General features: G+C 40.8%; 1 long non-coding RNA gene across 2 annotated transcripts in view; it reads right to left on the bottom strand.

The window, feature by feature from the left end:
* The window catches only part of LOC134167116 (uncharacterized), a 290,357-nt gene extending 278,842 nt beyond the window's left edge, over positions 1-11,515 (bottom strand). For both annotated transcript variants that reach the window (XR_009966080.1, XR_009966081.1), the window contains exon 1: positions 11,315-11,515. This is a non-coding gene — a long non-coding RNA (uncharacterized LOC134167116). The remainder of the gene's footprint in view (positions 1-11,314) is intronic.
* Between the last annotated feature and the right edge of the window lie 2,005 nt (positions 11,516-13,520).

Here is a 13,520-nt window from a genome sequence, read left to right on the forward strand (position 1 = left end):
ACCACTTCAATCCTTGGGAATGAAATCAGTCTCTCTCATGACTATTTTTAGTGAGGTTTGTTTCCAGTCAGAGTCAAGAAGCATTATCAAGGAAACAGCTTATTCTAGCATCACATTACTGGTCATTTCTAGACAAACCCCTGTAGCTTCAGAAACTAACAGTATCCGACAATAAATAGTCTCAAGGTCCTTTTCATTCACTTAGTGGGAGTTTCTCTTGTTTTGGAGGAAAGACAAGGATTTTGCAGAGAGGTACTTTCTTCTAAGCTTGTCCTCTTGAATTTAGGCACTTTAAGGAAACAATGACTGCTGACAAGTTCCTTATTACCAGCAATTAATGGCCAGTTTGTTAATTACTGTCCTGAGGCAAAGTTAATGTAGCATTTCCAGCAGAACCCAAAACAAAAATGTAGAATACTTTTGGATATGGGCTAACAGCTCTGTTTTATTCAGTATTTTTCTTAACAAGGACAGATTTTCCTGTCCAAACCAGTGGACTGCAAAGTGCACATACTGGGAAAAGAAATCAGCTTCATTAAAAGGAAAAATAATAATAAACTGGTTGTGGTCTTTTTCCTGACCCAAAACATGGCAAGTTCCCAGTACATTCAGGAAAGAATAAAAAATTTAAAGGGGGAAGAAAGGATGTGGAAGTGTTTTCTCTGACTTTTCAATGAAAACTCCAATCAATCCTGAAGGTTTTCCTCACAGGATGTTCCCCTACCCCAATTAATCAGAGAAAAAAAAATAGATAAAAATCACCTATCAACTAGGGAAAACTTCGTCAATGAGGCAACACCCTGGGGAGGGCTGGGGACAACACAGCACCCAAGAAAAGCCACAAAACAACAACAGCTAATGGAGTTGTAACTCAGGACTTGGTCCCAAGTGCTGTTTGCTTTGGGCCTATCTCTACTTACCTATTACAAAGTTAGGAACTTTGCAAAGGCAAACTGAGAAGCCATCACATACCCTTTTCCCCACCACCACTCTGCCTCTCTGAGCTGTGATGAAATCATCTTTTCCTTATCTAACCAGCAGAGAGAGACAGGATATCTCCTCTCTTAAGAGCAGCAGTGCTCCTGGAGTAGCATCTACACTGCACATCTCAATGGGGTGTACTCAGAGACCTCCAGAGCAGGAGTGGAAATAAATCTTGAACTGGTTTTAAAATTCATTGCCAACTGCAAGCGGAACAAAAATCCTCCAGTGACCTCACAGCAAAGGATCACAAAACCTTCTAGGAGTGACCTCCATTGCCACTATTTCTACACCCTCTAGACTGTTCCTCATGCGTCATGGTGGTGGTTACACTGGCAAAACTACCTCTGGCCTCTGCTGTGCATAAAAGACATCTTAAAAACTGTGGATTTCTCCTCAACTTTCCATAAGGCTAACAGCCAAAAGCAAGAGCCAGCCCATCTGGCTCCTCTATGAGCCACACAGACAGTAGTGCCGAGGCAGACGTGCCAGCGAGAGTGACTCTGAACAGCTCACAGGGAGGTTTCTCCAGCAGCGAGGCTGAACTTTCATGCTGCAACAGCTCATTTCATGACTCTTCAGGAAGAGGTGGGCTACAGCTGGCAGCTATAGTCACTACAGGCATTGCTGAGAACACATTCCCTATCCCTGAGTGATAAAACCTTACACAGAAAGTCAGAATTCTATAAATATGAAATTATGTTCGTTAATAAGGCATAGAAAGGCTGATTTCTTTTCAGACCTTGCATCAGCCAAACACAACTTTTAGACATGAAACAGTCATAAATGTCTGCTTTTAATTAAAATGGTGAGACTTCTCAAACTAATTCTCTGAACATGTTAAACCGCATGAAATGCGATCAAAGCTGCACCACATTTCAAAAATAATTACACAAGGTTTTTATTGTATAAATGATATTAAATTTTAATACCAGCAATGATGTACTTGCAACAAGAACAAAGCTAAAGCACTCACAAGAAAACTGGTTTAGCACTATCTTCATACATAACCAAACCTAGCCATTGGTTGGTGGTTGAGTGGCTACTGTCCCCACAAAGGGATTCATGAAGTATGCTGTCAGAATATTTCAGAGTAATCGTGGTTTCATTTGTTTGGTTAATAGATTCATTACTGCTGAGAACTGTGCTATATATAAATGGACAATAATCAAGAGCCACCTTTTACATGCTTTTCTCCCTGCTCCATCTCCTAATGGATTGTAAATCATTTTGAAGTTATGACTTTATGATTAATTTAAGGTAGTTTATATACATATATATAGTTTAAAATACAATAAAAAATAGGAATTTTAGGACAGCTCAGTTACCCTTTCCTCTAGAGATAGTTATATGAATGCCTTTGGGAAGAAAGCATTGTCTTCCAGTAATATGTCAAAATTTGGCATTGCTGACACTGTTTTGACACAGTGATTCAGCATAAATTGCTGACTCTATTTATGTAACATCAGACACATTTATAAAAGTAAAGAGGGATAATCTGAGAACTCTCATGTTTTATGTACAATTTACTCACCAGGACTGCAACTATAAGAAATCTGGAGCTTCACCATCATCCCATACATTTTACAATGAAGGACGACCTTCAGCCAGTTACAGTTTATACCCATATGGGGTTAACACATTATGTGTGAACTGATGCAAATGTAGAGAACCGCATTTGTTGCTAATAACTTAGGTGCAATCTGAGGGCTCAAAAAAAGGTCTGAAGCTAGAAAGGACATCTTAAGAGGCAATCAAGTTTAAATTGATTCTGGCTTTAGGTTAGATAGGCCCATAAAGCAAATGGCCAAGTGAAAGGTCCTGCACCTGGGTCAGGGCAGTCCCAAAGATAAATACAGACTGGGAGGAGACTGGACTGAGAGCAGCCCTGAGGAGGACTTGAGGGCATTGGGTGAAGAGAAGCTCAACAGGAGCCACATTCAGCATGTGCTTGAACCCAGAAACCAACCGTGTGCTGGGCTGCATCCCTGGAGCATAAGCACAGGTTGAAGGAGGGGATTCCTGTCCCCTGTAGGGACAGAACAAAGGGGAATGGCTTTAAACTGACACTGGGGAGATTTAGATTAGACATCAGGAAGAAACCCTTCCCTGTGAGGGTGCTGAGGCACTGGCATAGGGTGCCCAGAGGAGCTGTGGCTGCCCCATCCCTGGAAGTGTTCAAGGCCAGGTTGGACAGGACTTGGAGCAACCTGCTCTGGTGGAAGGTGTTCCTGCCCGTGGCAAGGGGGCTGAAACTAGATGATCTTTACAGTCCCTTCTAGCCCAAACCATTCTATGATAGAAGTCCACAACATTTTCATTCAAATAGCTATTTGAGCTATCATAACTAGATTTCCCAGCATTACAAGAGAGAAATATAGCACAAAACCACACAAAACAGAAGTTGCAAGGAAAGGACAAAAAAGAGTTTAAGTATAGAAGAGAATTTGACTAGCAAAGCCCACACCACAGGACTCGGTTTGCTGAAAATAACTTTGCTGGAGCAACTGGAGAACAGAGCAGACATAGTATGAAAGTATTAGCAGTCCTGTGTTTTAGGAGAGTTCCATCAGGAGTGAAGGATGACATACTGTCTGGGCTCTTTCTTAGTCAAAGACGATAGATTTTCTAGTTGAACAATAAACACCTCTAAACCACAATGATTTTAGTATTGTTTGCTAAACCAAGCATGGTTGTGCTTTGCCTTTTGGAGGGGAGAGGAGGAAATAAAATGCCTTTTCACTTTCTGGTGTTTTCATCCTATTATGTGGGGTGTGAGAAATCCAGCGTAATCATGCAGGCCTATACCCAGGCGAGTCATCCATGTGAAATGTGCACAACCCAATGAGAAACAAAGTTGCCTATTTTGATTGGGGTTTTTTTATTTCCTATTATTATTTTTGAGTCATGTGGTGAATGTCTGGATAACACTTCTATCCCAGTCTGTGTGCAGTCGATCTGCTCCAGGGATTGGAAGGAAAACTCTCGTCAGATAAAAGGATATGCTGAAAATACTGCAATGTCTACAGTCTAACCTGCCTCCACCTGTCCACCCACACAGCTACCTGTATCAGGAAAGAGGCGAGTAATATTTGCTCATTCTTGGGAATTTGTTTAACATGACTGAATGATTCATAGAAAGAGACATGTGGAATAATAACAACTTTTAAGGACAAATGCAAAACAAGAAGAAATCTGTTCAACAGATACACATTCTTTGGTATGGAATAGAACTGGGCTGTCAGCCATGGTCTTCTCTTTAAGGATACTTTTCATTCCCAGGACTCTTTATGCAGCTAAAGAGATCCGCTTGGTACCTCTGTAGCACCCTTTTTAAACCTGCATCAGGTCAAGAGAAGCATAAAGTCTCTTCTCCATTCCTGATAGGGATTCCTCCATGATTGCAAAATAAATGTAATAGTAAAAGCCTTTTTCTCTTGTCACACCCTATTGGGAGCACATACACAATCTCAATTAAGCCATAACAACCCAAAAATCTCTTGGCTTCACTGTTCTTTCCCCAAGTTGGGGTGGGTGGAAGGGAAGAGATAACAGAAACCCTGCATTGCTCCTCAAAAAGATTTCAACATGAAGAAATCAGTACCAAACACTACCCTTTTGGCTCTCTGTGGGGAACAGAATAGACTGCAGACCGGTGACAGCATTAGACCCTTAAATCTTACAACAGTCACAAAATGAGGGCTCCATGAGTTATGAAAGCACTGAGATAACTTTAGTGAGCAACAGGTGAAACAGAGGTGGGTAATATAAATAGATTTTTTTTTTTTGTGAGAAAATAAACCTAAAGCCCACACACTTTGATGCCCCACGTTCCACCTGAAACCACTTGTCACAAAGATACCCATGCTTTTTAATGTCAGACCACCTTCACACATTGATTAATGCCGCCCTTCTCAGAAACTCCAGTAAAATGGATCAGCCTCTCGCAGTGTGATGTTCCATGTAACTAGAACCAACAGAATATAAGATGGTGGTGACTTCTTTTCAAAAAGATTTTATTTATTTACTTAAAGTATTTTTGTAGGCCTGAATTCAGCACACGCGCTTCCCCAGGAGAGACACTTGTCTAAGCATTTGCCTATTGGTAAGCACATACTTCAGCACTTCCCCGAATCAAGATGACGTTAACATTGAGATGCTATGTTGCACCCTTTGCTCGTGTGAAGATGCTGAACTTGCCAGCACAAACACTGTACATCTAAATGAATACATTGAACACAAATGAATAAATAGTTCCTACTATTTTGTAACTTCGCACTCAGTTTCCAGATCTGTCAGACCAAAATCCGCTCTCAGGCACTTGAAAGGGGCCTTGTGTAATAACATAAAAAGAACATACAGCCTCCACTGGCACCCACACTCAAGTCACTGGAAATCTTTGCTTGCAAAGAAGTCCAACACAAACAAACAAAACCCCAAACAACACCCTCCCTCCCCCCCTCCAAACATGCACCAAAACCCAGCTGAAAACCCAAATCTCCCAAGCCCATCACCCCTCAAGATTTAAGATCTCTACATTAGATTGAGAAGTGTAAATTTAGTCATTCAAGTTTGAAAAGTTGTCTCTGCACTTTCAAGGAAGAATAGGAACCTGACATCCTGGCTCTAAATCATTTCCTCTTAACTAATACTGTAAACTAATGCTGACTTCATGCAAACATTAAATTAGGTGATCAACAGACAGGCTTTTCATGAAGTGGTGTTTTGCACAAATGGAAAATCTTGCTCTTTTATTAAACAGCCTAAAAAATAAACATCCATTTCACTTACATGCCTCTTACTTTGAAAACCACTTCAATACTTTGAAAACCACTTCAATACTTTGAAAAAAGTATAATAAAAAGTGATCTAGTTAATAGTAATAGTTGCTCTTATCTTTTACAGTAAGAATCCCCTACATGGTTTGTTATACATACATGCACATGTTTCATCAAATTAGCTTGTGGGTATGCTCAGATATGTTTAATGTCTGGCAAATTGCAATGTCCATTTATAACAAACGGCAAATAGAGAACACATCAACTAGTGGAGTTCAGTTCCTTTAGGAATGTAAAACTGCATATCAGGAAAGTGCATGCCTGCATCTCATTCTGTCTTCAGAATTACAGTACATCCTCCTGTTTCATTTGACCTCAGAAAATAGCCATGGTTCGTAATTTCTTTTAATTAAACATTCATGTTATTACCTCTATTAAATTGTTTGGCTACCTCTATAAATAAAAAGAGATTTTTATTGACCCTCACTGTCAACTTGAACCTACACTGGAACACGATTGACAGCATCAAAATGTTTGAAGAAACTGGTTTGGTTCAACTATATTGGCTTTTAAAGATAATTGTGCTGCTCTGCTCAATTCTGGTGAGGCCTCAAACATACAACCAAGTAGCATTTTCAGCACTAAGCCATAGGATCAATCAAGGCAAATTTGTGAGACCAGAAAGACATCTAGCATGAAAAAAGGATGAAGAAACTGGTCTTGGTTACTGTGGAGGACACAGGGGAGCAGAGGCATGATGACAGCCTTCAAATATGTAAGAAGCAGTTATGGAGACAATGCTGATCCGTGCTTTCCACATGCACTCGGAGTAGTTTAGGGAGAATTTGTCTTAATTCATAGCTATTTCTTTTTTCCTCTAATTTATAATCATTATGAAGCACTGGAAAGGCTACCTGGGGAGACTGTAGAATATTCTAATGGGAAGCTTTTAAAAGATGATCCAGGCACATTGACACCAAGCAAGAGATAGTCTTAATGTTTTTAATGTTGGCCGCATCCTGCCACAGACCATGCATCACGAAAGCTGCATGGATTACCTCTGGTCTAACTACTGCATGTTCAACTCAAAGGGGAGAAAGGCAAGACCTTCTGAAATTTAAAGAAGGAGTTCCATGTTACATGCATCCTACTGCTCCAGTGAGGTTCTCTTTGGAGAGAGAAAAAGTAGTGAAGACTGGGCTAGGAAAGGCCTGACCATGCAAACCCACTAGTCAAAATTACTACACAAGAGAAAGGAGCTGTAGTCAAGGTTACTTCACCAACAGCAACATCACAGAAGCTCCTGAAAGGAAGATTACCACGGAAACACAGAACATTTGCATGGAAGGTTCCAAACTCCTGAGATTATTGGCCAATATGTTGATTACAAGCATTATTTGATCATTTATTAATAGACATGTGAATTACAAATATGGTCTGAAGGACTGTACTCCACCCCAAAAGAAAGGAGAAGTTACATATCTCCATCTCTGAGCAGTACCATGCTCAGGATGAAGCCTTGCCTTTATAGCTAAAGCACTTTTAATGCCACCTACAAGCATCAGTGGCTTAACATTCAGAAGCATCACAAGATAATGAAGTCACTCTGGAATTGAAAAACAACACACAACACTTGTATAACAAATAAGAAAAAGGTTCCATTAAATACTCTGGCAGTATTTAGGTACAGCAGTAGGAGAAAAGCTGCAGCACCAAAGCACTTCAATGTCCTTGTTAGCTGCATGTCCTCTCTCAATAAGCAGCTTGCTTATGAGAAAGCATGCAATTCTCCAGAGGATGTAAAACTCCCACAGAATACCAAGTTGGGATGAGTTTGCCATAGGGAGGAAGTTCTTCCTAACTGCAGCTCCTGATCAGCATATATCCTTGAACATGAAGTATGATCATACACTTAATTTTTTCTTGGCCAGTGTAAATTCAGGTACTGTTCTTGTCAGTTTTCTATAAATCAAATAGTCTCGGTTGTTCTTTTTATCTTAATACTAATGGACTATGGGCTCTCCCATTCACAAGTGCACTTTCCCTTCAGTGACTATTAAATCTCTGTGGGAAATACCAGAGTGGCCATATATAGAAAGCAGTTCTGTGTTTGCAAAGCTGTCTTATAATTTAATTCAAAGAATGGAAATAAGGAAAAGGGTATATATAAAGGCATGAACTACCTTTTTGAAGGCTCCACAGACCATCAGACCCCAACAAAACAGGTCTCCCCCTTCTTAAATAAATTTACCATGCAATTTCTGCTACAATTAGTAGTACTTATCACCACAAGGGTCAGTACTAAATAATTTGGTAAGGTGTCTCATGAAATGTAATAAAGTGTGAATGAATTTGGCCCCCAAAGTCTCCATCTTGCCAATACATAGAACTTGCTGCCTAAACATACTAATTATATGTGCAGTAAATGAAACATTATTTTTATTTGAATGAGCTCTTCGTGTGACATTATGAGAAATGAAACATAGGAACACCCAATTACGTTTCTTCTTTATTTGTTATTTCAATGTCAGTTTGTGACTCGGAGAAATAGGCATAAGAACTGAAGTAGATACCACCCACCATTTGATAAAAGTAGATGTTCCAATTCCTGATCACAATTGTAATGTGGAAAATACAAAAAGCAGAACAGAAATAACTATTACTTTCATAGCACTTTTTTTGAAGCTGTCAAAGCGATTAGCAAGCATTTATTAGTCTCATAACAGCCCCATGAGACACTTAAGATACAATATTATTTAGCGGAAAGACTTTGACACTACAGCAACTAGTCCAATATGTAAATTTATGTAAAACATACAAATTACTTATTTTTAACAGGTAACCTACTTGCAGTCATGTCTTTTTCACTGCCACTGTCACCCTATCCCCTGTTTTGGGGGGATTTTTACTTATTTTACATGATCAACTACACAGAGTTCATATACTTCTGCACTGATTTCTTTTAGCTAACTCCAAACTATACAAAAGGATGTGGTTATGAATTAAAGAATATAGACCATATTGAAACAAACACAGTAGCAACCCTATTAACCTCCCTGGAATGTGGCAGGTGATAAATGCCACATTCCAGCAAAGTTAGCGCCTCTCCCTGTTTTTGGGGGGGAAGAAGGAGGTCATCTGAGGTGATCAGAGAAGTATGCAATCGGGAAGCCCTGCAGAGGATTCCTTTGGCTCCAGGATATAAAGAGAACTTGAGTCTGACTCAAAAGACCTATCTCATTAACCTCAGTCACATCAGTATAGGCCCCCCTCAGAGACAGTTAATACCTGCTCTACAAAACCAGCTAAAGGATTACATTTATCCTTAGAATAACCTTAAAAAGTTGTAAAGACAGTTCCTTGTCATGCATTACACAAACATCTAATCCTGCCATAAGAGGATGCTTCAATGCAAGTCGAAAGCAACGTTAAGGCAGGCCCATCTTACATATCACATAAGTTTGGAACTCATCCACAGATCCAAACATATTAATTGTAAGGAATATAACCACATTTCCACACCAAAATAAAAGACACAGAGCTTAATACTGCAAAGGTAAAGGCCAACAGAGAGCAACATATACTATTTCCTTCTTAGTTTTCTTTCAAATGGTTTAGTTTGCTTAATTTCAATGGAAAGATAAAAATTGTCACTGTTCGCATAATGTTTCTTATGTAGACATCCATAGCACCTTATTCTATGGCAGATATCCATGCTACAGATATCACAATAGATATACAGATAAGCAAGTTTTCAGCCACAGATGACATGCTGTTCACAACAGCACAAGTACTTAACAAACTAGTAGTTTCTAGCAACAACACCTTCCTTATGCTGGCCTTTTCTGAGATCTTCTGCAAGAGCTTTAATTTCCAGCTAAAAAACGGGAGCTAATGGACAAGAGGGCAAAAGTGCCACCTCCAAGGCTGGGCCAAAGGTCGGATAGGCCCTTTCTGGTCTACTGGGTTGTTAATGTGTCACATCCTTCAGCAGCAGATATGAACCTAATACCAACAATGCCAGAGACACTGCCACTGCTCAGCCACAAGGGTACCACACTGGCTAGAGTCGCACTACGTACCCACAGCAAAGTCATCCTTGTAAACCCAGAATTTCCCATGACAGCTCTCATGGGGTGTACAAGCCGAAAGCCAATTCTTCCCTTTGGCTTACCCAGCGAGACATCCCGCTGGACACTGCAGGGCAGCCACCACCAGCACTAGGTAGGCTCTGTATTGCCTTATTGTCACATTGCAGAAAGGGCAGAGCAGCCCATATCCTCCTGTCTCCATTTCAGCTTTCCCATTTCCCTCTGACCTCAAGCATTAGGCAGCAGCCACAGTGCTGTCTGTACATACAGTATTAGGAGCCCTCCGTTTCAAACGCTGACTTGGACGGGTGCCACACACCCCCTGGAAGCATCTGCATTTGAATTTAAAGGGGTGGGTGAGTGACAGCAAAACTAGCTTCTTCTTCTGACAAGGCTTTGGCAGATCATTGGTTGTCATCAAACCTATTGCGTTTCTTGCTCACTGCCAAAAATTCCACCTACATGCCTGATGGCAATTAGTCCTTTGTAGGTGCTAATGAATAAAAGCAGCACGCACACTTTACAGGCTTAAAAAGAATATCCCAATCCATATATTAATTCCATATATAAACTCACATGCACACAGTCCCCCCTTCCCCTATCCACATGCCACTGCGCACCCACACCCAAACTCGTGCTTAGAAAAAAAAAGCAAGTAGCAGTAAGATGATCATCCAACTGTGTGCAAGTAGGGTTTTTCTCATGAATCATTACCTGTTTTTCCATAACTCATCTACTGCAAAAAGTATTGCTTTATGAATGCAGAAGGCATCCTACATTTAGGATAATGAAGTACATTCATAGCATGCTTGAACCTTTCAAAGGTCCAGACATTTCACACACTCCCTCTAACTGTGATTTTTCTGCGGTGCCCAAAATCATCTGGGATACGACAGTATGACATAACCACGCTTCAGGCAAGTACACCAACAACTTCCATAGAAGGGAAAAATGGATAAAAGAGGGGCACCGTGAGACTTCAGCACCAAACTGAGCATTGTTTTCATGTTTGTGTGATTCTGGGGCTTGTGTTTTATGTCAGTTTCAGAAGAAAAAGCATCAAAACAGTAAGAGGAAATACACTCTATGTAAAGCTGGTTAAATGGTCCTTACTAACTATTCCCATCAGCAAAAAACTTAGTTTTATCTAAAGCAAACCATTGTATAGGACTGCATCACCTCCAAAACCAAAAACTGAAGGGGAAACACTGCATTAACTTTCATATTAATGCTACATATATAAAGAGAATTAGGTTTGAGACACAAAACAGAATAAGTTGAATGCTAGAAAAAAAATGTTTAAAGCATTCTGAAAACGATAGCATACTTTTCCCTCAGACTATTCATTTTGCATGAAGTTTTAGCTCTCAGTTCAAACTTACAACATTTCTTAAACAAGGGAATTTCCCAACCACTTTTACAGTACTCATGAATTAATCAGAAGTAGAGCGTTCAGTATCTTACCATGACATCCGCAGACCACATTTCAGACTCCAAAAGCCTTCAGAAGGTCAGTTTTAAGTCAGCACACTGTAAAAAAAAATACCTTACTTCAGCCGCACCAGCTTACACTAGGTTTTACTTTTCTCTGCTGCCTGGAGGGCAGACAGGAGCAGTTGAAGAAGGCAGCTAACAGCTCGGAAGCTGAAACAAAGCAGGCCCAAGCTAAATGGCACTGCCAGCCATCAGCTGTAATAGGCAGCAGCTGTTTTGCCTGCATTTAAATTGTCTAAACCTGCAATTGGTAGGGGCTTTCATGCTTTCCAGCTGATGCTCCTCAAGTCACCTGCAGCAGCACCATACTCACACCAGCCACCGCACAGCTGTCTTGAGTGTGGGGTTGTTTTACCTGTTGTATTTGGTTTTACACAGGCAGAGAAATCAGGCAAGAAATCTTAAGCACTGCCAGTGCAGGTGAGGACAGCATTCACATGCAGCTGTGGAATAAGGAGCTTATCTACAGCATTTTCTGCTCCTCTCTACCACAGGGATACATGGCCTCTTTTTTATGGTTGTTGCATCTGGGCAACTCTTTTGCTTTGTAAGAGATTTTCTGCAATGGAGGTACCAGGGGTGAATGGAGGGCAGAGACAAATGTCAGAATGTTCCCTTGGGAGAGGCCTTAGATGCAGTGTCCTCTTACTTTAGTTTCCAGAAGAGGTCTGTAAGCTTTATGCCAAACCAACACTTTTTAGAATTAATCTGAACTGGGCAGGGAGCATTTTTTCCATTTTAATTCCTTTACTTTCAGCCCACAAGAGGATCACTGTTCCAACCATTCTGATCCATAGAATATCCACAACTGCAGCAGGGATCAACAGCACATGCACATTGGTTTTTGGTTGGTTTTTTTTTTTCTTCTTCAAACAATTCTCCTCCAACTTCCACTTGCAGCGGAGGAATTCAGGCCAAAAAAAATCTGGGCATTTCTGTCTCCTGTAGCACATCAAAGTTAACTGTACCAGCTACTTCAGCAAACACAGGTGCCCAAATATAACAGTCAGCATAACACGGATGATAAACACCTCAGTGCTCTGAAATGCTCTTACACTACTACCTTACCCAGGTTACAGGGGCAGGGAGGATCTTGCTGCCAGGGTAGGCAATCAGGCAACTTCAGGAGCACCACAACTCTCACCACAAAACCATCCTTCAAAGGGCTGTTTTCATCACAGATGTTGAAGTAGAGTTTCTCCACATGAAGTTACACTAATATGCACTGGGGAAAACCCCAAGCATACAGGGATGGCTGTGCCTCCAGGTGAATCCAACATCTGTGCTTTGAGGATAGCTGAAGGTTTCAGGTGCTCCTGACGATGCAAAGCAGGCTCCTCTGCTTGTGCTGCAGGGACAGGCACCTTCTCCATGAATTCCAAAAGCTCCGGCACATCTCTTCTAAGTCCTAGACCTAGGTATTGCCTTCTCTCAGCCTAAACCAGCTAAACCCCTTGCCCTTTTGTTGCTCCAGAATGCTCTAAACCTTGGGCTATAGCCCATAGGCAGGATGGTAGGTTGCAGCATGGGCAAGGCGACAGGACTCCTCCACCCGGGCCAGCAGCAGGCAAGACACCAGCTCTGTGGCCTGATGGGCAGCACAAACGACTCAGAGGGGGAAAACTGCTTCCTGAAATTACCCCAGGATAAGCTTCTTTTAATTCAATGACTGTTTAATGTAAAATGCATTAAAAGCTTAGGAGCAAAATGTGAAAACATATGGAGTGAAGATGTTTAGGCAAATTGATAAATACAGCCCTACCTCCCTGGAAAGTCTTACAAAAGTCTTAGAAGCAACTTGGATTTAAATATCCCCTCAGCTTTCATTGTCCCCTGTTTACCTCTAGACAGCTTTGGGGAATGTCAGTGCTTGGAATACTGTGTTTTTTTAGGTTTTGAATACCCCCCGAGTTCCACTTATTTGAAGAATTGTCAAATTATCAAGGTCATAGATATAATCCCAGTGTTTACAGAAAACCTAAACTTTTAACTGGCATGTCTTAACACTCAAAGGGGAGTTTGGTTGCGTCTGATGTTTTATCTGTACTCTCCATTCAGAATCCCACAACTACATGACTACATTTGTAATCTCCTGATCTCTTTGAGTTGTAAAAGTTTGCTATTTTCTCCCTCGCTGAGTGGTTGGTAAAATGGAATGATAAAAATAAAACAAAGG

The sequence above is a fragment of the Pezoporus occidentalis genome, unplaced genomic scaffold (genome assembly GCF_034315485.1).
Source record: "Pezoporus occidentalis ecotype Australia unplaced genomic scaffold, CSIRO_AGI_Poc_V1 ctg28, whole genome shotgun sequence".
Classification (NCBI taxonomy): Eukaryota; Metazoa; Chordata; class Aves; order Psittaciformes; family Psittacidae; genus Pezoporus; species Pezoporus occidentalis.